The sequence below is a fragment of the Ovis aries genome, chromosome 6, assembly GCF_016772045.2.
Source record: "Ovis aries strain OAR_USU_Benz2616 breed Rambouillet chromosome 6, ARS-UI_Ramb_v3.0, whole genome shotgun sequence".
Taxonomy (NCBI): Eukaryota; Metazoa; Chordata; class Mammalia; order Artiodactyla; family Bovidae; genus Ovis; species Ovis aries.
In genome coordinates, this window is record NC_056059.1 from 13,582,938 (window position 1) to 13,609,656 (window position 26,719).

Here is a 26,719-nt window from a genome sequence, read left to right on the forward strand (position 1 = left end):
ATTCATTGGTTTTACCGTAAACCAGGAGCAGCTGGCCTTGCAGAGCAGTGCGATAGTCTGTTGAAGGCTTGGTTACAGAGCCAGGTGGAGGACACCTTACAAAGTGGGGGCACTAGCCTAGAGAAAATGGCGTATGCTCCAAATCGATAACCAGTATATGGCCTGTTTCATCCAAGGGCAGATCAGATGGGATCATCACTGTTGTTGTTCAGCCGTGTCTGACTCTTTGCAGTCCCATGGACAGCAGCATGCTAGGCTTTGCTGTCCTTCACCATCTCCCGGAGTTTGGTCAAACTCACGTCCATTGAGTCAGTGATGCCATCCAACCATCTCATCCTCTGTCATCCCCTTCTCCTCCCTCCTTCAATCTTTCCCAGCATCAAGGTCTTCTCCAACGAGTCAGCTCTTCACATCAGGTGGCCAAAGTATTGGAGTTTCAGCGTTAGCATCAGTCCTTCCAATGAATATTCAGGACTGATTTCTTTTAGGATTAACTGGTTTGATCTCCTTGCAGTTCAAGGGACTGTCAAGAGTCTTTTCCAACACCACAGTTCAAAAGCATCAATTCTTCCACGCTCAGCTTTCTCTATGTGAAGGAGCAGAGCCTCTCGCACTAGCCTCTCGCACTACCCTTCCCCCCTCCTTACTGAGAGTACATTCAGTTTCATTTCAGTTGCTCAGTCGTGTCTGACTCTTTGTAACCCCATGAATCGCAGCACGCCAGGCCTCCCTCTCCATCACCAACTCCTGGAGTTCATCCAAACTCATGTCCATCGAGTCGGTGATGTCATCCAGCCATCTCATCCTCTGTCGTCCCCTTATCCTCCTGCTCCCAATCCCTCCCAGCATCAGGGTCTTTTCCAATATTTCGCTTGAGGTGGCCAAAGTACTGGAGTTTCAGCTTTAGCATCATTCCTTCCAAAGAACACCCAGGACTGATCTCCTTCAGAATGGACTGGTTGGATCTCCTTGCAGTCCAAGGGACTCTCAAGAGTCTTCTCCAACACCACAGTTCAAAAGCCTCAATTCTTGGGTGCTCAGCTTTCTTTACAGTCCAACTCTCACATCTATACATTACCACTGGAAAAACCATAGCCTTGACTCGACGGACCTTTATTGGCAAAGTACATTACGAAAGTTATAATTGTAATGTCATAATCAGTTGCTATGGGGGCTGTGGTCAATATTTATATTTTCTTGCTTGCATGGCAGTGTATATGTTCATGCAGTAACCTATTTCTTGCCCACCTCTCCTTTTCACCTATTATATAGGCTGTATTGGTGGTAGTTATCTTTATAGTTTAGTACATGAATAACATGTATGTAGTTTTTACAACAGAGAAGGCAATAGCACCCCACTCCAGTACTCTCGCCTGGAAAATCCCATGGACGGAGGAGCCTGGTGGGCTGCAGTCATGGGGTCGCTAAGAGTCGGGCATGACTGAGCAACTTCACTTTCACTTTTCACTTTCATGCATTGGAGAAGGAAATGGCAACCCACTCCAATATTCTTGCCTGGAGAATCCCAGGGACGGAGGAGCCTAGTGGGCTGCTGTCTATGGGGTTGCACAGAGTTGGACATGACTGAAGTGACTTAGCAGCAGCAGCAGCAGCTTTTACAAAATCTATCAAATGTCCTTTTATTTATCTTATTTAAGTTAACTTCTAAGGATGAATCTGCATTTCCAGATGAATTTACACACTTTGCTGACTGATGAAAACCATACTACATAGCATGTTTCTCTTTTAAACTGGTTGCCCGAAACAGAGAGTTTTATAAGCACCATTATAATGATCCATTCATTCAGGTTTCCAGACATTGCTTCCTTCCTTTCTTCTGAATTGTTTCTGATTAGTGCTTTTCATTTTATCTTTTCCTGCACTGGTTTCTACCCATTTTTTTTTTTCATTTCAGTTTCTGTTTATAAATGAATGCTCCATTAGCGAAGCAGTTCATGACTTCCCTTAGCAGCAGCTCAGCCTTAGAATGGCCTGTTCATTCCACCAGTGTTTCCTCAGTGCTTATCACGTGCAGACACAATAGACCTATCCCATCACTGTACACAGTCCCCACGTCCTCGACTATCCCTGCTGTTTTATGTCAGATGCTCACTGTCAGTTCCACGGGCAGCACTGGGGTGATGTGCGGCTCCTCGTATTCGGGCTGTCTCTCACAGTCTGTTCCTCACTGTTCGTCCCTCCCAAGCTCTAGGGTCTGTGTTTCACCAGTGGGCGCCTTTATACCCAAATCCACTCTTAGGTAAGATCTTACAATTTCTGGATGTTCAAATAACGTCTCTATTTACCATAGCTTAGCCTAACTGCAACCTTTTAGAAGCACCTGAACACCAGAACTGCCTCACCCTGAGAGCTAATGACTTTCTTCCTTTTGAAATGCATTCTGATGAGATGGATGAAACTGGAGCCGATTATACAGAGTGAAGTAAGCCAGAAAGAAAAACACCAATACAGTATACTAACACATATATAAGGAATTTAGGAAGATGGCAATGACGACCCTGTATGCAAGACAGGGAAAGAGACACAGATGTGTATAACGGACCTTTGGACTCAGAGGGAGAGGGAGAGGGTGGGATGATTTGGGAGAATGACATTCTAACATATATGCTATCATGTAAGAATTGAATCGCCAGTCTATGTCTGATGCAGGATGCAGCATGCTTGGGGCTGGTGCATGGGGATGACCCAGAGAGATGTTATGGGGAGGGAGGTGGGAGGGGGGTTCATGTTTGGGGACGCATGTAAGAATTAAAGATATTAAAATTTAAAAAATTTTTAAAAAATCATATACAATAGCTATAAAAAAATGAAATGCATGAAGACACTGTGATTGTGATCATATAGTGGTTAGTACTCTGTGTAGTAAAATGAATGAAGATACGAAATACATAGAATTAGGACACAAACACTGCGATCTCTGGAGAGGTGTGTTCTCCGGTGGCAACAGTTAACAGGATGTTAGTCAATCTCTTGAGAGTTTGGTTAGTAAAAATAAATGGATTAGGCCATACACAGTCTGCGGCTCTTTTCTCTTCTTCTATTCTTTAGGAATAATATTTGTCTAACATTGGTACAATTCCTCATGTGTAGGTTGCCTACCTTCCTCCTTTTTTTTTTTTTCACTCTAAATTGACATTTCCACCTTCCTGCATTCTTGTCCATCCCAAGCACATATATTAATTCTTTAATTCTTTCAAGATTTCTATTAGTACCTACTGTGTGCCAAACACAAACAGTTTAAGGATAAAGAGATGAATATGATGCTGTTTCTGGACTCTGGAAGTCCACAGTTGTGGGGAGGCCAAAGTGCAGACAATAATTTCAGCCTCATAATAAATGACAGGGCAGAGGCACCATAGAAGTCTAAAGATGTCCTTTCACCTGACCCACAAGCTGAGCGGCCCTTTAGGGACAGTGACCCTGTTTTATAAGGCAGCACGCGGTCATCAGTCCATCCTGCTGGAGGAGTTGCTGAGCTTTCTTCACAACTGAAAGAACCAGCAGAACATCTCAGGCCACTGTAGGAGCAGGCAGTTTTGGAAAGTCATACTCATTTCCCTACAAACTCAAGTGCTATAGGTAGTTGTGACCTGGGATAGTAAAATCTGTACTCCAAAATAGAATTTTAAGGGAGAAAACCCCACATGTATCCAGTAGGCAGGGCACATACATTGTTCAAAGTACTACAGAGCTCCTCTAGTAGTCCTGAATGCCCTGCGTGGTGCTCTAGAAATCCTCAGCCAGTGAAATGACATCAGCAAAGAATGGTAATTGGTCCCTAAAGAAATTGCCTTGAGGAGGGTAACAGAGCAAACACACCACAGCGGCAGTAATCGAGCAAGGGAGGATATAATTATTTATAATATTCAGATCAAAAGATGTGGCTATTTTGGACATGCACAATCGGTTCAGGTACAGAGTGTTACCTATGGATATTCTGAGAAGGTAATGTTTCTATACCCCTCAAGAGATTTACAAGAAATCTATTTGTGTTTCCTACTTGACAGTCCTTTTCCTTGTATTGCTAACTAGCAACCAGCATGACTACTCAACCAAAACATTTCTACCAGCAAATACAGTCTTGTCTCTCAGTGGCACACATGACTGAGGGTGGGCTCACTCTGACATCCAGGCTGATGGTCCCCTTGGAAGAAAGAACCCAGTGTGTCGGCGAAGGATGCTTTTGGCTTGGTGTGTGTTGTGCAGCTTTTTAAGAATGTATCCGCTTTTCTTAGTCCTCCCTTTAACAAAAGAAAACCCACTGCTTTCTTTTCCATGTAGTCATTGCTTAATATTCACCCTATCCAAGCTCGCCATCTACAGGTCATATGGTCTACAATGGCTTTTAAGGTCTTGAGACGATCACCTGTGAGAATTCACATGTGCCTCCTTTTGGGGGAGTTTACTCTGCTTCTGCTACTATTTTGACCACCTGATGCGAAGAACCGACTCATCTGAAAAGACCCTGATGCTGGGAAAGATTAAAGGCGGGAGCAGAAGGGGACAACAGAGGATGAGATGGTCGGATGGCATCACAGACTCAGTGGACATGGGTTGTAAACTCGGGGAGTTGGTGATAAACAGGGAGGCCTGGCGTGCTGTAGTCCATGGAATTGCAAAGAGTCGGACACGACTGAGCGAGTGAACTGAACTAAACTGAACTCTGCTGTTGACTGACACCACAACTGATGGCTATCTATTGCATAACTATATCTTGTTAGATGTTTCCTGGACGCTTCTTTTACATTTGTCTACACTCAGGGATTTATTTGCAAAAGATAACAGTAAAGAAGAGCTATGAAATACAGGTTTTAGTGTGTTTAAGTTTCTAAACTTAAGCTTCTCGGATGGCACTAGTGGTAAAGAATCTGCCCGCCAATGCAGGAGACACAAGAGAAGTGGGTTCACTCCCTGTGTAGAGCCCCTGGGGTAGGAAATGGCAATTCACTCCAGTATTCTTCCTGAAAAATCCCATGGACAGAGGAGCCTGGTGGGCTACAGCCCATGGGGTCACAAAGAGTCGGACATGATTGAGCACGTGCTCACACATACACAAACTTAAAAAAATACAACCTCCCTTCCAGTTAACAGGAAAATAACACACTTTTCATTGATCCTTGTATTACAAAGCACTAATTATCCTAACCACCCTTACCACTTACTGAACACTTGGTTGGTACCGTTGGCCTAGGAACTTACAGACATTATCTAATCTAATACTTAAAGCATATTTATAAGTATTTTTTATCTGCACTTTGTAGATGAGAAATCTGCAGCTCTAAGGCACTAAGCAGCTTAGTCAAGGACACAGAGCTAGTTAGTAAGTTGGAGAGTTGGTTCTTGACATTGGTCTCACATCAAAACTATGCTCTTGAAAAATACACCATACTGCTTCCAGTATTACATTTTCCCTTGTTTCAAGCCTATGATGGTTGCCAATGAATTTTTCAACTACTCTTCTGCCTCCCAGGTTTATATGTGTCCTCCAAGGCAGGGAGCAGGAAAGAATAACCTTTTTCTATGGTGTGCTATACAACAGCCAAGAGTACAATCAGAAACTGTAAAGAAGTCTCTGTATCACCAAGTCACTCCAGTAGCATTCCAGAGTTCAGGGTAAAGCTGTGACTCACTGTTCTTCTTCCTCTACCTGGAGCTTAGGTTGGCAAGAGTGTCCTGATCATATCTGACACTCTCCATTGACTTTAAATAAAGTCGTGTTCACTCAACAATGCCTAAAGTCTGACCCTGTCTCCAAAAGGATCCTCAATTTGCAGTTTCTATCATGTTTTTCTTCAGAGGTTGCCTTTTAAGGAGATCAAGAAGCTTTATTTGTGGAGGTCTTTTTTTTTAATTCTCAGTTGAATTTGAGTTTCTATTCATCCCCAAAAGGTGAGGCTCACTTGGACCAAGTGGAAACATGCCCACTGAAGTGGGAGATTCTTAGGTTTAATTTAGCTGCAAAGGAGCAGAACACACCCAAACTAACTTTATCATAAAGGAAAAATTATTAGATGGACACAGGGATATCTCATGGACATAGGGCAGAAAATGAAGGTTGTCTTCATGTGGGACTGGGATCAGGAAATGAAAGCTGTAGGAGGCAAAAGTAGTCTGTCTCTCTCTCACACACACACCCCCACAGTCTGCCTCATTCATTCCACTAAGACTTACTGAAAGCCTGCTATGCCAGGCACCATGCTAGGTGCAAAGAGCACAGAGGTGAACAGAAGAGACAGAGTCTGATTTATTTCTCTCTGTAAACCACCCTTATCTGACTCACTCATCCTGGCTTTACCTGCCCTTCTGATTCAACAGCTTAATAGAAAATGACTCAGTCTCAGCATCCTTAGTTCAAAGATAAAGTCTTAGCGCAACACACAGCTCCTTACCTGTGGGCATCATCTGTCCTTCCCTGGTCTGATCAGTTAAAGAAACAATGACTCTGGGGGCGGGGGGGGGGCGGGGTAGAGGGGTGGGGGGGGTAGGGGGGTGGGGCGGGGGGGTTGTATAGGACAATCTCAGCAGTCAGGGAAGAATAACAGAGCAAACTGTGAAAATGGGATGTTGGTAATGAGCATATGGCTGCTAAAGAAATGATGATCACCTCTACTGCAAAGATTTTCAAACATAAAAGGGTGATGAAAGTTTCCATAAACTCGAGGGAAGGAAAGGAAAGCAACTCAGGAAGGCTGAAAACTCACCATGAGGTGTGGTAGGGTCTCCAGGCATATGGCCTATGTTGGAAACCAGTTTGAGTCGGAGTGGAAGGCTCCATCCGAGTGATGAATGAGTTACTCAAAAGCCCTGTAACTCTGCTTCGGGGAAGCCCGGGTGACTTTCCTTGCAAGGGGAGAGAAAGGGAGCAAGCGAATTAGAGCTCGTACAAAACAAGGCCTTCCTTGCAAAGTCTGAGCAACTCGTGGCAGCTTAGAAGTTCAAATTACCTAGGGTTGCTGAAACATTTGTGAACCTTGGAGGCGGTCAATCTCCAATTTTAAGAGTGACGGTGACACTACAGCAGAGGCTTGTAAAGCTTGGAAAGCATCCTGAAAAACACGGGGAGTGGAGAGGCTGAAAGTCGGAATAGGCAATAACAAAATTTCTGTGACTGTTGCCTAAGCGTTTTAGTCACTAGGGCTAATTTGGTCTTGGGAAACAGGAGTTACAATCATCAACGTAAAAAGTAACTCCCCTCTCAAGTCTGGGCTGCCACCTCGCATGTCTCAAGTCAGTTCAGTTCAGTTCAGTCGCTCAGTCGTGTCCGACTCTTTGCGACCCCATGGACTGGAGCACGCCAGGCCTCCCTGTCCTTCACCAACTCCTGGAGCTTGCTCAAACTCCTGTCCATCAAGTCGGTGATGCCATCCAACCATCTCATCCTCTGTCGTCTCCTTCTGTCTCAAGTACCTCACCTCTATACGCTGACAAGAAATTTCAGGTTAACTCCTTTCTTTCAAGAGAATCTTGAGAGGAAAAGGTATTTCATTTGTTCAACTGCACACATTCAAGGAAGTGTTTAATTCTAATCCAGTTTACTAGCATACTCTAATTTACAGTTCAATTTACCATTTTGAGAGAGTAAAAGTCATACCTGATAAAAATCCTCTGATGAGTATAAAGTTCTTAAAACTTTCAAAGAAGCTCAGTATATGGCAAAAGGCTGCAGATATAAAGAACTATAGTTTCTATACTACTAACTTAGCAAGTTACAGACATTGCCTGAGGTCTTTTGGATTTAGTTGGTGGTTATTTTATATATGAGGCCTAGATTCACTTCTCATGAGGTAAAGTGGTTAGAAATTTTATTTGTTATAAAACCAGGTAGACTACAAAGTCTTATTCTCATTAACCCTCTGTGTGTGTGTTTTTTTTTTTTTAATTCTCATCAGGTTTAAAATCTAGAACTGTTTTCTCAGGGGGTAAAGTGGTAGCTGCTCAGTCTTGTCTGACTCTTTGTGACCCCATGGAATGTAGCCCCCCAGGCTCCTCTGTCTGTAGGATTCTCCAGGCAAGAATACTGGAGCGGGTTGCCAATTCCTTTTCCAGGTTTCTTCCCAGTCCAGGATTGAACCTGGGTCTCCTGCATTGCAGGCAGACTCTGGGTATGTTATGAATGCCTGATCAATCTCTCTTTTCTGGGCTATCTAGCAGGTTGTATTTACAGCAGCTGTGAGGAATGAGGTAATGTTTCCCTCTGGGCCAAAGAGGATTCCTCAAACTCAGTGTAACTTGGCTGCAACACAAACCCACCAACATCCACCTAGACTGCTCAGTATCACTCCTTCGACCTAGGAAGACATGAGGAACTGGTGTCAACATGATGGTCATGCTCCTTGCTGTGCTCTGAGTAGTGAAGTCCTTTGTCTTTGACCCAGGAGTCTCACATCTTCAGTCAGCGTCCATGGAGAAGTAGCAGGCTAACGTACTAACTCTAAGGAAAGTAAAACAAAATCCCAGACCCTCAGACTTCGTTTTTTTTTTTTTTTTTGAATGATAAAAAGCTGTATTATGTTAGATAGACAAATTCAAGTGCATAAAGAAATTTCCTTAAATTTAATAAAGATACTGAAAATGTTCTCTGCATTTTAAAAAAATATTTACAGTCTCTCTCTCTCTTTTTTAAAACAGTTCTGTACATATAAATTTACAGAACAACCCCGTCAACTGTCTGCATCAGTAATCCTTGCTGGTGAGCTCACCATTTACAAGGAAGACATCATTCAACGCAAGCTGTCACAGAAACTGTCCTACCAGCCAGGACCTCTTAAGGATCATTGCCAGGTCTCTTTTATCAAGATCACCAATCACCTGGAAGCCCTTAGCTACCAACTAACAAAGACCTGTAAAATCAATGAACAGTCACTGGCTTCAGTGCAGTGTGATTAACTGTAATTACTGCCTAGTGGCCATGTCCACACCCTATGCCGCCTTCGATCCTTGAAGTCATCAGTGTAGTTAAGAACAGAAAGAAAGCCCCTCCCCCTGGCTAGTGACTGTGAAAAGCGTGCCTAAGACAGTTGAGTTGAGGGTTAAGGATTCATCTTGCTAATGTCAAAAGTGACACTAACAAGATTCTTAGCCTCATCCAGCAGATGAGGGTCCTCTGCGTCCAGGTCTCCAGAAGCAGGTCCACCACCTTCACCAGACAAAGGATTGGAACCTCCTCCTCGCAAAGGCTTTCTGTCGGATTTTCATTTGGGGATGACTGATGAAGTAGAAGGCCCAGGACTGTCTTCTTCCTGAGGCTTTCTTGTATTTCCTTTATAACTTTTTCCTTCTTGCATGCTATCCCACATTTCAGTCTTCTGTCTCCTTTTTTTTTCTTCAAGCTGTCTTAATTTCTCTTTATGTTTTTCAACTTGTGCATTTAATTCTTCTTGCATTTTCAAACGAGCAGCTGCTAAAGCCTCCTGTCGTTTAACAACAATATCAGGTTCCAGAGCAGCGGCAGCTTGATCTAAGTGCCTCTGCCTCAAGGCCCTCAACCGGGTGGAAAGCTTCTGAAACACCACGTAGAGAAGGATGCAGCTGAAGACGATGTACCAGCCGTAAGTGGCCAGCAGGGAGCCCACTGTGACGTGAAGGAAACGCAGCCCCTGGGTCTTGAGGGCCGCACGGACAGCTGATCCCCTTCCCGTCCCGCTCCATGGCGACGCAGCCCCGGCCAGCCCTGCGCTGCACACCAGACTTCCAAGAATTTCATCACCCTTCAACAAGCCTCTTACAGAGTAGAATTGCCTAAAAATCTGTGTTAACTGAAATAGGATAAAGGCAAAAATGTCAACTTTATTCAGTGTATTTGTTTTTATACTTGCTACAATCTCCCAAATTTGTAGCCTGTGAATTACAAACTTGGCTCTTCAAAAGAAACAATTCTTAAAAATTAAGATCTGTGGTACTTTTCTTCCAACAATACAAACTAACCAAAATGTTCAGGGTTTCTGCTATGTGCCGTGGTTTGCAGTAGAGATAAAAAGGTGAATACGACACAGCCCCATACTTTTAGGGCTCCGGCTTTGATAGAGACAGCAGGCACAAAGGTGTATCTCAAATACAAGACTGAGTATGATCAGATACAGCTGAATTCTAAGCAAAGAATGGGTGAAGAATAGGGAAGAGGTTTAGTTCAGTTATTATTTATTCAGAGGGTAAAACAAGAGCCAAACATTGAAGGATGGCCACTCCAACAAGTGGGAGAATGACGGGGAGGCAGGGTGTGGGAAACAAGGGAAATGGCGTGAGGAGGTGCACTGCAGACAGATAGTGCAGGATAGGGACACAGCAAGACAAAGGGCAAAGCGATTTTGCAGATCCTAACTGGAGTCAGCAGGTGGTTCAGGGTGGTTCAGGGTGCCTGGATGCCACTGAGAGACATAAGTTCAGACGAGTTCTGTTTGAAGTGCCCATGAAAGCTTGCAGAGAAACCGTGCTCTCTACAAGAGGTGGGAAATGTGAGTTAAACTCAGGAGAGAGATTAGAACAGGAGATACATTTGGGAATAAGGGGCAATACTTGAAGCCATCATACGAGAATAGAGGAGGCAAACAGTAGCCTGCAAAAGAAGTAGCCGGCCAGGTGTGAGGACCAGGAGACTGTGGAGAAGTGATAGTGTGTGACAAGTTCTGCAGGAAGCCCCAGGGAGTGACTCAGTTCAGTTCAGTTCAGTTCTCACGCGACCCCATGAATAGCAGCACGCCAGGCCTCCTTGTTCATCACCAGCTCCCGGAGTTTACCCAAACTCATGTCCATCGAGTTGGTGATGCCATCCAGCCGTCTCATCCTCTGCCGTCCCCTTCTCCTCCTGCCCCCAATCCCTCCTAGCATCAGGGTCTTTTCCAATGAGTCAACTCTTCGTATGAGGTGGCCAAAGTATTGGAGTTCCAGCCTCAGCATCAGTCCTTCCAATGAATACCCAGGACTGATCTCCTTTAGGATGGACTGGTTGGATTGCCTTGCACTCCAAGGGACTCTCAAGAGTCTTCTCTAACACCACAGGTCAAAAGCATCAGTTCTTCGGCACTCAGCTTTCTTCACAGTCCAACTCTCACATCCATACATGACCACTGGAAAAATCATAGCCTTGACTAGATGGACCTTTGTTGACAAAGTAATGTCTCTGCTGTTGAATATGCTGTCTAGGTTGGTGATAACTTTCCTTTCAAGGAGTAAGCATCTTTTAATTTCATGGCTGCAATCACCATCTGCAGTGATTTTGAAGCCCCCCAAAATGAAGACTGATACTGTTTCCACTGTTTTCCCATCTATTTCCCATGAAGAAAAAGAGGCAACTAGATTGGGTGATTGAGAAGTTCCCCTTGTTTCTGTAAAGAGAGGTTACGGAAGAGGACAGAAGTTGATGGATGAGTGGCAAACAAGGAAGTGAAAGGGATGAATGTAGACTTAACTATCCACTACTATTTTGAGAAGTGCGGCTGTTAAAAGAAGGGAAAAGAGAGAAGATAGTCTCAAAGGAAATGAACATTTCATAACGAATCATTCAATTTGAATATGTGTATAGGCTAAGGAGAAGATGTCAAAAGGCAAAATTTTTAAAAAAGAGAAATGAAAGAAAGGGACAAGGAATAATGAGTCAAGTCACAAAGTAGGTAAAAAGATGTCACTTTAACACAGAGGGGGTAGGCTTGAATACAAGGTAGAATATCGTTTTTCTGAGGCAGAATGGAAGGAGAAACAAATGGCTAATGATTCAGAGAAAATCTGAGCATTCTCCATGTATAATCCGGTAACCTATCAGTCAGATACAAGGAAATTTGGCAGGCGTAAATTCAGCTTGAAAAGAGAGAACCTGGATTGGAACAGTGCTGTGGAGAATCGAAAAGACAATTAAGGATGAAGAAAAGAATCGACAAGCATCTTTCAGAGCTCAGCTATGGATCATCATAATGGGTCCCATCAGAGTCAGCTGGGGCACTGTATTAGCTCTGGCCTGGAGAGCTGAGCGAACCCGGGTCTGGGAAGTGTATACAATGGAGGTCAAAGAGACAAAAGAGAAGTCTATAGTGCTTGTAGACATTTAGATACATTTAACCAAGGGGTCTAGACTCACAGGGAAGCTAGAGAGTCTAGAAGTGGACTCACAGCCCGGGAAAACCACCGATGAAGATGAATGAAAAAGAAGAGGGGGGATTATATTCACACACCTGTTTTCCAGGTTTGATAGGGATCTGTAGTTTAGAGTGGATCAAGAGAGGACAGAGAGTCCGCGGCAGCTCAGGCTAGCCTCATGACTGGTGGAGGTGACTGAGGTGGTCAGGGAGGCTCGGGGCATTTTATAACACTTCAAATTGGCAAAGTGTTTTATGGCTGCTTATCAACTACCCAAATACTCTTCTGCACTGTTGTTTTCACACATCCGTAAATTTCACCTTATCCACTCTATGTATTGTTAAAACACAAGGATAATATAAATGGGTGTTCAGAACTTCAGAGGTTTTTCTTGAGTCCTTTTAAAAATTTTATTTACTTTCCAATTTGTGGGTTGAGCCCAGACTAATTTATTTATGGCCCCGTGGTAGACTGCTTTCCATTTTCTCTCTCACCTATAACTAATGAATTAATTGTGAGGTTTTGTTTAAAGTCTATCCTCCCCACTATATTATACTCTTCAACAGGTCAGGGAATATGTCTGTTCTCTTCCGTCCTATAGCCTGGAGTATTGAACACCTAAACCAGTTCCTAGCACATAAGGGTATTCAAGAAATACTTGCTGACGTGTGATTGCCAAGGGTAAGGAGGTGTGTTGGAGGGATGGAGTGGGACTCTGGGGTTAGCCGATGCAAACTATTAACATTTAGATGGATAGATGACAAGGACATACTGTAGAGCATAGAGAACTACATTCAATATCTTGTGATAAACCATAATAGAAAAGCAAATATGTTTTTTAAAAAAAGAATGGATATATATCTGGATATATATGTATAACTGAATCACTTTGCTGTACGGCAGAAACGAGCACAACATTGTAAATGAACTCTAGTTCAATTTAAACGTTGTGGTTGTTAAATGTTTCTAAAAGAAGATACTGGCTAAATACGGGCAGCCTCTGTTAGTTGATTAATGCTACTCACTGCTTACTGCATACGTGACAAACTGGAAATGTTTCTTTTCATCTCATGAATATCTGTAATGTTCAAAGAGGATAAGATGCCTTTTATTGTCTCTGTAAACTATTACATTCTCTGCATACACTGTTGAAATGACAAGAAACAACATGCTTGCTTTTAACTCATCGTCCAATCTCTTCCTTTCAAATTGATGTAAAATTTTCAGAGTATTTCTCAGTGTTAATCCTCATCAGTTTTAATAGAAATTTCCATAAATTTCTCACCACGTTGCATTATGAGATCATCTTCAGACTTTCTGAAATTTCTGTAGCAATGTTTATGTCATAGTCTGTAGCTCAGAAAATAAGCCAGTTAATTAGGATGTTAGCCAGAAGGAACGTATCCATTCATTCAAATCATGGTCTTAACTGTCTGTAATTGAAGAATCTGTAAATATTATTCTTTATAGTGCCTCACTGCTGCCCTCTTCTGGTGGCACATAACAGCTTAGGCTGCTGCTGCTGCTGCTAAGTCGCTTCAGTCGTGTCCGACTCTGTGCGACCTCAGAGACGGCAGCCCACCAGGCTCCCCCATCCCTGGGATTCTCCAGGCAAGAACACTGGAGTGGGTTGCCATTTCCTTCTGCAACGCATGAAAGTGGAAACTGAAAGTGAGGTCGCTCAGTCGTGTCCGACTCCTAGCGACCCCACGGACTGCAGCCCACCAGGCTCCTCCGTCCATGGGATTCTCCAGGCAAGAGTACTGGAGTGGGCTGCCATTGCCAGATAACTATTAATAGATGTTCATTTTTACTTGGGCTTCCCTGGAGTCTCGGGGTAAAGAATCCACCTGCAATTCAGGAGACACAGGTGCAGTTCCTGGGTCGGGAAGATCCCCTGGAGAAGGAAAGGGCAATCCACTCCACTATTCTTGCCCGGGAAATCCCATGGACAGAGGTACAGTCAGTGGGATTGCAAAGAGTTGGACATGACTTAGTGACTGAGCATGCACGCATATTTTCACTTATGAATGAAAACAAATATGGCACTCCATAAAACAAAAAAGTTATAAATAAATTACAAGACTTAGTCATGGTGTAAGAAACTGGAAAACTTTTTTTTTTTTTGGAAAACTTTTTTGAAACATTAAAATAGTGACACATACCATTTACCTAACCAACAATCTTTTTTTAACTGTTTCAGTAAAAATCCATTAACTGTTTTGAATTTCAATATAGAAAAAGTAATCCATTGTTTCATCTCTATGATATTCCACTGTAACTACAATAAAGTTTACACTTGGGCTATGGAGAAAGAGTTTGCTAACAAGGGCTTCCCTTGTGGCTCAGCTGGTAAAGAATCCCCCTGCCATGCAGGAGACCTGGGTTCGATCCCTGGGTTGGGAAGATCCCCTGGAGAAAGGAAAGGCTACTCACTCCAGTATTCTGGCCTGGAGGATTCCATGGACTGTATAGTCCATGGGGTCGCAAAGAATCGGACACGACTGAGAGACTTTCATTCACTCACTAGCATTGCAAGGCATGTTTAAATGGCTTGAGAGGGAAAAAAAAAAGATCTATTAAACTATGAGGGTATTTTACAGTGACTAAATATATGAAAGAAATACTGATAATTAAAGGAGTATTAGCTGTTTATGAAATGCTCCAGAAGTTCTTCACTAGCAAATAATGTAGTGGTTCTGAACATACACATGAACTCAAGCCTTTGTTCCTGCTCTTGTCTCGACCCCTACCTTATTCTTACTACACATCCTACAGTCGGCGAAGACTGACAAACTTCTCATAAATGTGGTCTCTACTCTCTCTGTCTCTCCTGTTGCTGCCGGTACATACAGTCAGCTCATACAGTCAGCCTCTACACCGGTTTTCCTGCTATCTGTCCCTCTCTGTTTCCACACTCTACCCTTCATGGATGGCCAGATAGCTTCTTAAAAACAGAACAGTGTCACCTCTACTTAAAAATGTCTGTTGGCTTTCTGTTGCCTGTGGGCTGAAGTCGAGGCCTCTGGTCTTGGCATGGAGAGTCCAACCTGCCTTGCTCAGCTCTGCAAGCAATGTAATGTAGTTTCTGCCCTTGAGCGTCCTGGAGTAGCATCCCACAGCACTCTGCTGTTTTTGACTCTGTGGCAGAGCTTGGTCCAAGGCTCTGTTATACATCAGTTACTTAATCGTCTCCCAAGAGACCGTGAGTCCTGAGAGTGCCCAGTGTCTCCCTGGCTCTCCTTTGAATCTCCAGCATGCAGCTGAGCTTGCTCCATGACTAACACACAGGGGAAGCTCAGTGCAGGTTTGTGAATAGATGAATGAATGAACAAAGGCTGGTCTCCCCATCTTTAGGGAATTCTTCAGTTTTTGAGTTTTATAGTGCCACCTCTCTAAAACCTTTCTTGACTCTTACCTAGCATAAGTAATTGCAGTCACAGTTTTTTTTTGTTCATATAAATTAGTTGTGCTTCCCTGGTGGCTCAGAGGTTAAAGCGTCTGCCTCCAATGCAGGAGACCCGGGTTCGATCCCCGGGTTGGGAAGATCCCCTGGAGAAGGAAATGGCAATCCACTCCAGTATTCTTGCCTGGAGAATCCCATGGACAGAGAAGTCCATGGGGTCGCAAAGAGTCGGACACAACTGAGCGACTTCACCTCTCCGTTGTATATACTCCAGCCTCCTTTCAGGTCGTACCCACTGAAAGGCAGCCTGGGGGAGTGAAAAGGGCATGAGCTGGAGGTAGACAACCCGGAGCTTGTATTTAGTCCTGTCACTCACTCTTCCTGTCACCTTCGATAGGTAAGTCAGCTCATTTTTAATTTTTAAAAATTGAAGTATGGTTGATTTACAATATTGTGCCAATTTCTGCTATTTAGTAAAGTGAGTTAAGCGCATATATTCTTTTCCATTATGGTTTATCACAAGGTATTAAACACAGTTCCCTGTGCTATCCCGTAGGACATTATTGTTACATTATTCTATTTATTTATCTACTGGCTCTGTCACATGGCTTGCAGGGGATCTCACCTTCCTGGCCAGGGATTGAACCTGTGCCCTCATCAGTGAAAGCAGAGTCCTAACCACTGGACTGCCAGCGAATGCCCCAATTATTCTATTTTATCTGCTTTTCTAAAATGAACATTCCCCCTCCCTCTCTACATGAGGCTAACACCACTTCCCCATAGGTTTAATGCAAAGCTTAAAGAGGAAGTGAGGAACTTTCCTGGCAGTCCAGAGGCTGAGGCTCTGTGTTTCCACCGCAGGGAGCGCAGTTTCTGTCCCTGGTTGGGGAACTAAGATCCTGCACTGCTTATGACACATTTGAGATTTTTGTGAAGTTTTAGTATTTATTCCCTTTCCCTGAGGGTGAAAGTGAAAGTCACTCAGTTTTGTCCTTCCCTCTGTGACTTCATGCAGTCCCTGGATTTCTCCAGACCACATCTAATTTAAATCTAGGTTTCCAGGGCTTCAAAAACTACAGAGACTCAGTAATGTTTCCTAAGTAAATAAGTGAATTCCAGAGTTGTATTTGGTCAAAAGTGATATAAATACATATTTTAACAGACTTTTAAACTAATACAATTGCTTTTCATTCCTTCCTACTCACTTAGGGTAAATATTACATCTTAATACTCTGACATGGCTCAAATAAAAATTTTCTCATCTTTATGATTATAGTATCCAAAGTATATAGAGGTCACACAATTTGAAGCATAAATATTTTCTAATCTTTTGGGTATACTTCCATTTGTTTATTTTCTTTCATTTAGTCATTGTAAAGTATGTCTATGAAGTATTTCAATAAAGTGAACTAATGTTTATATTTTAATGGAATAACTATATTATAATGTTAAGTAAGAAAAAATAGAATATACATTAATTCATACAGCATGATAGCAATTATATTTTAAAAAGTCACTGAGGATCAATCATTTTTTTTTCCAGAAATAGCAAAAATCCACCCTAAAATTAATATAAAATCTGAAGGGACCCTAAATAATCAAAACAATCTTTAAAAGAAGAATAAAACTGGGGGGCTGCCATTTTTAGAAAAACTGGACTACATCAAAATTAAAAAACTTTTGTGCATCAAAGGACACAGTAAACAGAGTGAAAAGGAAACCCATGGAATGGGGCAGGTATTTGCAAATCATGTAGCTGATAAGGAGTTTATATCCAGAATATGCAAGGAATTCTTACTACCCAACAACACAAACAATCCAATCGAAAAATTAGTCAAGGGACTTCAACATTTCTCCGAAGAAGATATACAAATGTCCAACAAGCATAGGAAAAGATAAGCTCCCTGTTACTAACCATTAAAGAAATGAATAAGCTCATCATTACTAATCATAAAGGAATGAACATTAAAATTGAAATGAGATGCTGCCTCACACCCATTAGAATGGCTGCTATGAAAAAAAACACAGGAACAGAAAAAGTGTTGGCCACAATGTGGAGAAGTTGGAACCCTAGCACGCTGTTGGTGGGAATACAAAATGGTACAGCTGCTATGGAAAACAGCATGATGGTTCTTCAAAAAATTAAAACATAGAAAAATCGTCTGATCCAGCAACTCCACTTCCAAGTACATACCCAAAATAACTGAAAGCAGTGACTTGAAGAGATATCTGTGTACCATGCTAATATTCACAATAGCCAGAAAAGATGGAAGCAACCTATTATGTCCATTGACAGATAAATGGATACGAGAAATGTGGTATACACATACAGTGGAATACTATTCAGCCTTAAAAGGGAAATTTAGACATCTGCTACAAGAAGGATAAACCTGAGAACATCATACTAAGTGTAATAAGTAAGTCACGAGAGAACAAATACTGCCTGATTCTACTCACACAAGGCACCTAGAGTTGTCAGATTCATAGAGACAGGAAGTAGAATGATGGTTCCCAGGGCTGGGTGGAGGGGAGAATGAAAAGTGATTGTTTGACTGTACAAGGTGAAAAGAATTCAGTGGATGGATGGGAATGATGGTAGCACAAAATACCACTTAAACGTGTACATTAAAAATAGTTATAAAAGTAAACTTGATGTGCATATAACCAAAATTCATGCAAACAATTTAAAAATAGTCAGGAGGCCAGGAGCCCAATCTGGCTGTCTGTGATGACCCAGAGGGGTGGGATGGGCGGAAGTGCGGGAGGCTAAGGAGAGAAGGGGTATACATATAATTTTGACTGATTCGCACTGCCGTACAAAATTGTAAAGCAATTTTCCACCAATTAAAAAATAAGGGAAACATAAAAAGTTAATCAGAAGGAAATACACCAAAATATTGAGCTTTTGCTTCTAAAGTCATACTTTTTGATTATTTCCTCTTTTCATATTTTCTACAGTGACTATACAGAGTTATAGCATTAGGAAAAAAAGAATTCAAAAGTTTCAGATGAAAACTTACCCCAAATCTGTGTTTATTAGATTTCAATCCATTTCTGATTTAGAAGAACCTCCTAGTTAAAAAAAAAAAAATTTTAAACGCAGAGGCCTTTGAATAAACACAGTAAGAAATAGTCTCTAAGTTTCTATTTCCTGCATTGTGTCATAGGCATTGTTGCATGCTTGCTATCTGAAACATCCGGATAAGAGAACAGAGGAAACTCACGTTCCTTTGTCCCCCAAGAGAGTGGAGAAGTTACAACTGGTCATCACTCCTCCTCACTTTTGATTACACAGGAAGACAGCTATTACTTCAGCCAGACTTTCGTTCCATCACGCTACTGAAAATGCCTTGATCAACGTCCCTGATAGACTCTACATACCTGAATCCAGCGGTCCATTCTCATTCCTCATCTTAGTCAACACACCAACAGCTTGTGACGCAGACCCTGCCTCCTCTACCGCCCTCCAGGACACCTCGGTCTTTTGTCTGTCCTCCAACATTATGGGTCACTCCTTCATGGCCTTTGGACTGGTTCTCTTTCTCTCCTAAATCCCATCCTGCTGGAATGTGCAAAGGCTCAGCCTCTGGCCCTCCTGCTTTCTCCATCTAAATCCACTCCTTGGTGATGTCATTTAGTTTATGGTTTTAAATCACGTGTGCTGTCACAAAAAAAGAAAACTACAGGCCAATATCTCTGATGAACATAGATGCAAAAATCCTCAACAAAATTCTAGCAATCAGAATCCAACAACACATTAAAAAGATCATACACCATGACCAAGTGGGCTTTATCCCAGGGATGCAAGGATTCTTCAATATCCGCAAATCAATCAATGTAATTCACCACATTAACAAATTGAAAATAAAAACCATATGATTATCTCAATAGATGCAGAAGGCCTTTGACAAAATTCAACATCCATTTATGATAAAAACTCTCCAGAAAGCAGGAATAGAAGGAACATATCTCAACATAATAAAAGCTATCTATGACAAACCCACAGCAAACATTATCCTCAATGGTGAAAAATTGAAAGCATTTCCCTAAAGTCAGGAACAGACAAGGGTGTCCACTTTCACCGCTACTATTCAACATAGTTCTGGAAGTTTGGCCACAGCAATCAGAGCAGAAAAAGAAATAAAAGGAATCCAAATTGGAAAGAAGAAGTAAAACTCTCACTGTTTGCAGATGACATGATCCTCTACATGGAAAACCCTAAAGACTCCACCAGAAAATTGCTAGAACTAATCAATGAATATAGTAAAGTTGCAGGATATAAAATCAACACACAGAAATCCCTTGCATTCCTATACACGAATAATGAGAAAGTAGAAAAGAAATTAAGGAAACAATTCCATTCACCATTGCAACGAAAAGAATAAAATACTTAGGAATATATCTACCTAAAGAAACTAAAGACCTATATATAGAAAACTATAAAACACTGATGAAAGAAATCAAAGAGGACACTAATAGATGGAGAAATATACCATGTTCATGGATTGGAAGAATCAATATAGTGAAAATGAGTATACTACCCAAAGCAATTTACAAATTCAATGCAATCCCTATCAAGCTACCAGCCACATTTTTCACAGAACTAGAACAAATAATTTCAAGATTTGTATGGAAATACAAAAAACCTCGAATAGCCAAAGCAATCTTGAGAAAGAAGAATGGAACTGGAGGAATCAACTTGCCTGACTTCAGGCTCTACTACAAAGCCACAGTCATCAAGACAGTATGGTACTGGCACAAAGACAGACATATAGATCAATGGAACAAAATAGAAAGCCCAGAGATAAATCCACACACATATGGACACCTTATCTTTGACAAAGGAGGCAAGAATATACAATGGAGTAAAGACAATCTCTTTAACAAGTGGTGCTGGAAAACTGGTCAACCACTTGTAAAAGAATGAAACTAGATCACTTTCTAACACCGCACACAAAAATAAACTCAAAATGGATTAAAGATCTAAATGTAAGATCAGAAACTATAAAACTCCTAGAGGAGAACATAGGCAAAACACTCTCAGACATAAATCACAGCAGGATCCTCTATGATCCACCTCCCAGAATGCTGGAAATAAAAGCAAAAATAAACAAATGGGATCTAATTAAAATTAAAAGCTTCTGCACAACAAAGGAAAATATAAGCAAGGTGAAAAGACAGCCTTCTGAATGGGAGAAAATAATAGCAAATGAAGCAACTGACAAACAACTAATCTCAAAAATATACAAGCAACTTCTGCAGCTCAACTCCAGAAAATAAACGACCCAATCAAAAATGGGCCAAAGAACTAAATCGACATTTCTCCAAAGAAGACATACGGATGGCTAACAAACACATGAAAAGATGCTCAACATCACTCATTATTAGAGAAATGCAAATCAAAACCACAATGAGGTACCACTTCACACCGAACCTCCTACACTGTTGGTGGGAATGCAAACTAGTACAGCCACTATGGAGAACAGTGTGGAGATTCCTTAAAAAATTGCAAATAGAACTACCTTATGACCCAGCAATCCCACTTCTGGGCATACACACCGAGAAACCAGAATTGAAAGAGACACATGTACCCCAATGTTCATCGCAGCACTGTTTATAATAGCCAGGACATGGAAACAACCTAGATGTCCATCAGCAGATGAATGGATAAGAAAGCTTTGGTACATATACACAATGGAGTATTACTCAGCAGTTAAAAAGAATTCATTTGAATCAGTTCTGATGAGATGGATGAAACTGGAGCCGATTATACAGAGTGAAGTAAGCCAGAAAGAAAAACACCAATACAGTATACTAACACATATATATGGAATTTAGGAAGATGGCAATGACGACCCTGTATGCAAGACAGGGAAAGAGACACAGATGTGTATAACGGACTTTTGGACTCAGAGGGAGAGGGAGAGGGTGGGATGATTTGGGAGAATGACATTCTAACATGTATACTATCATGTGAATTGAATCGCCAGTCTATGTCTGACGCAGGATGCAGCATGCTTGGGGCTGGTGCATGGGGATGACCCAGAAAGATGTTATGGGGAGGGAGGTGGGAGGGGGGTTCATGTTTGGGAATGGATGTAAGAATTAAAGATTTTAAAATTTAAAAATAAAAAAGAAAAAAAGATGAAAAAAAAAAAATAAAAGTAATATAATGAATGAAAAAAATAAATAAATAAATCACGTGTGCTTCCCTGGTGGCTCAGATGGAAAAGAATCTGCCTGCAATGCAGGAGACATGGGTTCGATCCCCGGGTGGGGAAGATCCCCTGGAGAAGGGAATGCCTACCCACTCCAGTATCCTTGCCTGGAGAATTCCATGGACAGAGGAGCCTGGTGGGCTACAGTCCATGAGGTCACAACGAGTTGGACACGACTGAGTGACTAATACTTTAAATAACGTGTATTGGTTGAAAATCATCTATTTCCTCTCTCCCATTCAAACTTCTCTCTTGAACTTTACAGAAGCATATTTTCAACTGTTTGATTATGTGCACTTGGATATTCAATAAGCAACACATTTTCAAAAATGTCCACATTGAAATCCTGATCTGCCTCAGCTAATGACCCCACCTTTCCAGGAGAGTGAAGTGAAAGGCCAGCTCTTAGAAGAACTGTGTTCAGAAGAGGCTGAGTAGAAGCAGATGGGGTGTTTGGAAGGGATACATCTTTGGAGAAAATTTGGCCAGGGGAACTCCTTGGTTCCCTCATGTCCACTGAGGCTTTTACTTTGTATGTGTGCAGCTTCAGTCTAAGAAGTTTTTTCTCTGACAACTGTGACTTTCGGGAATTATGGTATTAAGATGCTGTGGAACTTCTGAAATCTGTTGCATAATAAGCAATGCTTTTCTTTCATACTAACTTCCCTTTTCACACATGGTGGCTACTAGCTTGCAAATGAGTTATTACCAGCCTACCAGATGCTTCCCAGAAGTCATGATCAAGAAGTATTTAAATCATAAACGATTTTAAGATTGTACCACTGTTATTTCTGATATATTTTTTAAGACTCTAGAATTTTGAAACATGTTATTATTATGAGAGCAAAACAGTGTTATTGTAGAAAATTTGTAGAAAAAATATGGTAAAAAAGAAAAGAATTACCCTTGGTTGCACTAAGAACTAAGCATTATAGTTTGATAGCATTATTTCTATGCATAGTTATAATATTTACGATGAAGTTTTAAAAAGTGTAAGTTCTCAAAATTTAAGTATTCTTTGACCATAATCAAGCAGTCTGATATTTGTCTCTCAACTGTGATGCCTAGATACACTCAGAAGTGATTTAACAAAACACTGTGACTCAGTACATATTTTGGTGGCTTCTCTTTCACTCACGCTGCTGCTGCTGCTAAGTTGCTTCAGTCGTGTCCGACTCTGTGCGACCCCACAGACAGCAGGCAGCCTACCAGGCTCCCCCATCCCTGGGATTCTCCAGGCACTGAAGTGGCTTGCCATTTCCTTCCCCAATGCATGAAAGTGAAAAGTGAAAGTGAAGTCGCTCAAACGTGTCCAACTCTTAGCGACCCCATGGGCTGCTCCGCCCATGGGATTTTCCAGGCAACAGTACTGGAGTGGGTCGCCGTTGCCTTCCTCTCTTTCACTCGTATCCTATGGTTAACTTAGAGGCAGTTCCACGTGTGTTATCTCTTGTTTCTCTGTCAGCCTTACTTCAGAACTAGACTTCCTCACCACTTCGCCCACCCCCACATCCCACCTAACACAGAAAACTAATCCCAACCCTCAGTAGTAACTGTTAACTTTTATCAAAGTGTTCCTAAGAGAAGATCTCTCCTACTGGGTATGTGGCAGGCACTGTACTCTTAATAGCAGGATGCAGGAGCCTGGGGTAAGGCCAGAACCTCCTTTGGAGTTATTTGTTCAAGTCAGGAAGGCAAGTGAAGGACAGACATAGTTGCAGGTACTGGGGAAAGTCTGGTTTGGCACGCGTGCCATCTTACTCAGAAGGGATATTAAGAGACAATTGGCAGAGCTCTAGTAAATGGTTGGAATTCGAGGTAGAGGAAGTGTATTGCATGAGGCAGAGTAATGGAGAGATGTTAACAGCATAGCAAAGAGGTGGAAATAATAATTATTACCATTTATTAAGTAAATATGATGAATAATAGTACCCATCTCACAAACTGTAGTGAGTATTAAATAAAATAAATGTATATAAGCCTTGTAGCAATAAGACTGACATACAGTAGTCTCCTCGTATCCACAGGAAATTGTTTCTAAGACACCCCAGTGGATGACTGAAACCATGGATAGAACTAATGGGATAAAATTTATATTTTAAAGGAAGACAAGAAAATTTAAGCAGAAAATTCTCTCTCCATTTGGGCCTTCTCCCTCCCCGTTTAGTGTGCAATGTTCGTCTGCATTATATAAAGGTTCTCCTGTCCACGGGATTCTCAGGATTCTCCAGGCAAGAATACTTGAATGGGTTGTCATGCCCTCCTCCAGCGGATCTCCCCACCCCAGGGATCGAGTCTGCATCTCTTTTGTCTCCTGCGTTGGCAGGCAGGCTCTTTATCACTAGAGCCACCTGGGAAGCCAGACCTCAAAGGTGGGAATGCAAAGATCAAGTTTTTCCTTTTTTCAATGCTAATAATGTTTTCTTCTTAACTTTATTGTTAAGTGAGTTTTGGTTGACAGTATCAAACCCTATATATACCTTACATACATATCTCTGACAAAGTTTAATTTATAAATTGGGCACAACAGAAGAATAACAATAACTAATAATAAAAGAGAACAATTGTAACTGTAACTGAAGTTACATGAACGTGGTCTCTCTCTCTCTCTTTCTCTCTCAAAATAACTTTTTGCATAAATTTAATGCCTTTCTGGGCTTCCCTGGTGGCTCAGAGGGTAAAGCATCTGCCTGCAATGCGGGAGACCTGGGTTTGATCCCTGGGTCGGGAATATCCCCTGGAGAAGGAAATGGCAACCCACTCCAGTATTCTTGCCTGGAGAATCCCACGGACGGAGGAGCCTGGAGGGCTACAGGCCACAGGGTCGCAAAGAGTCGGACATGACTGAGTGACTTCACTCACTCACAATGCCTTTCTATTTTAACTACACATTAATCACAAACTATGGCCAAAATATTTGCAATTTGAGGTGTGGTAGCAAACTAGCACAAATTTTATTTTCATTCTTCACAACTTCATGAAAAGAAGGCTTGTCCTTACAGCAGATCTTAGCAAATTCAGCATACGATTTTTTTCCTTTCCTTATTAAGTCAAGAACTTTCATCTTTCCACTTAGAGGAAGTACTTTATGGCTTCTCTTTGGCATACCCGAATTGCCAGTGTGACTACTCTGGCTCATTAGGGCCATTATGAAGTAAAATAAGGCTGACTTACTGCTGAGACAGTGTATTGGATAACCAAGACGGCCGCTAGGTGACTGACAGGGGGGCGACGCTCCACACTCAAATCACGAGATTCACGCCCGGGCCAGACAGCGCAGGATTTCATCACGCTACTCAAAAGGGAAGGTAATTTAATATTTGGGGGGCATCCTGGTGGTGCCAAAGGCAAAGAACTGGCCTGCCAGTGCAGGAGACATAGAGACATGTGTTCTATCCCTGGGTTGGGAAGATTCCCTGGAGGAGATCATGGCAACTCGTTCTAGTGTTCTTGCCTGGAGAATATGGACAGAGGAGCCTGGAGGGTACAGTCCATAGAGTTGCAAAGAGTTCGACGTGACCGAAGCAACTTAGCAAGTGCCTGGTGGCTCGGTGGTAAAGCATCCGTTGCAGGAGACACACGTTTGATCCCTTCCCTCTGAGAAAATTCCACGTGCTGAGGAGCAGCTAAGCCCAGGCACCACAACTGTTGAGCATGTGTTCCAGAGCCCAGGAGCTGCAAATACTGAGCTCACGAGCTGCAGCTACTGAAACCCACACTCCTAGAGCCGGTGCAAGACACTGCCATGAAAAGAGTAGCTCCCTCACTCCCAGCAACTAGAGAAAAGCCCGCTCAGCAAGGAAGACCCAGCACAGACAAAAAGTTTTCTTTTTAGATTAAAAAGAATTTAAAAAAAAATTTAGCTGAATTTTTTTCATTTAATGTTTCTGGATCAAGAGTAAGTAAAACCATGAAAAGCAAAACCATAGATAAGGTTGGGGGGGACTACTGCACAGAATATACTTAATAAATGTGCATTAATAAATAATGAATGTGAGCATACTCAGTCATGTCCAACTCTTTTGCGACTTCCGTGGACTGTAAGCCCACCAGGCTCCTCTGTCCATGGGATTTTCCAGGCAAGAATACTGGAGTGGGTTGTCATTTGCTTCTCCAGGGGGTCTTCCTGACCCAGGGACTGAAACTGTGTCTCCTGCATCTCCTGCACTGTAGATGGATTCTTTATCCCTGAGCCATCTGGGAAGCCTGAATAATAAACATTTATAGTATTACTTAGAGGGGCTTCCCTGGTGGCCCAGCGGTGAAGAATCCATCTGAAATGCAGGAGATTCAGGAGATACAGGTTCAAATCCTGGGCTGGAAAGATCCCCTGGAGGAGAGCCTGGCATCCCACTCCAGTATTCTTGCCTGGAGAATCCCATGGACTGAGGAGCCTGGCGGGCTACAGTTCATGGAGTTGCAAAGGGTTGGACGCGCCTGAAGCGACTTAGCAGCAGCAGCAGCATCTTAATCTAGCAGTGGTGACCAGATTGAATGTCATTTATAGTGAGTGGGAGACATGTTTGCTTGGTTTATCAGACCTTTAGATACTACCTGCTTGTGAATTCCTGAACTCTGGGATCTGTTCACCTCATGTTGAATCCCAGCCACACAGTAAGTCCCCTGCTCCCAGTCGCTTTCCATTCATCACACATTAGGGGATCTGGTTCTAATTCTGGCTGGGTCACAAACCAGTTGTGTGAATTTAGGCAAATCACCTTTCCCTGCTAGACCTCAATTTCCTCACCTTGAAAATTGGGGGAGTTTTAGAGATTATCATGCTAGGTGAAGTAAGTTAGACAGAGAAAGATAAAAATCGTATGACATTACTTATATGTGATATCTGAAAAAAAAAATGATACAAAAGTACTTATTTACAAAATAGAAACAGACTCACAGACTTCCAAAACAAACTTAAAGTTACCAAAGGGGAAAGGTGGAGTGCTGGGAGATAAATTAGGAGATTGGGATTAACATATACACACTAGTATATATAAAACAGATAATC

The 26,719-nt window shown here is 42.1% G+C and overlaps 1 protein-coding gene, 1 non-coding gene and 1 pseudogene across 33 annotated transcripts in view; 1 reads left to right on the top strand and 2 right to left on the bottom strand.

The window, feature by feature from the left end:
* ALPK1 (alpha kinase 1) overlaps positions 1–26,719 on the bottom strand; it is a 116,827-nt gene that overhangs the window by 86,399 nt on the left and 3,709 nt on the right. For 13 of the 32 annotated variants that reach the window (XM_012179488.5, XM_012179490.5, XM_042251833.2 and 10 more), the window contains one exon: positions 18,514–18,565. The exons of 6 other annotated variants lie outside the window; for them this stretch is intronic. The gene's annotated coding sequence lies outside the window, so the exon portion shown is untranslated. Of the gene's footprint in view, positions 1–6,722; positions 6,862–6,965; positions 7,068–13,112; positions 13,166–18,513; positions 18,566–26,719 lie in introns of all 32 variants that reach the window. 13 more of the 32 variants (XR_006060246.2, XM_027970811.3, XM_012179495.5 and 10 more) reach the window with 4 other exon arrangements.
* On the bottom strand, positions 8,793–9,739 carry LOC105610290 (selenoprotein S-like; annotated as a pseudogene).
* Positions 15,562–15,633, top strand: TRNAW-CCA (transfer RNA tryptophan (anticodon CCA)). Its single transcript has one exon. It is a non-coding gene; the product is annotated as a tRNA-Trp (tRNA).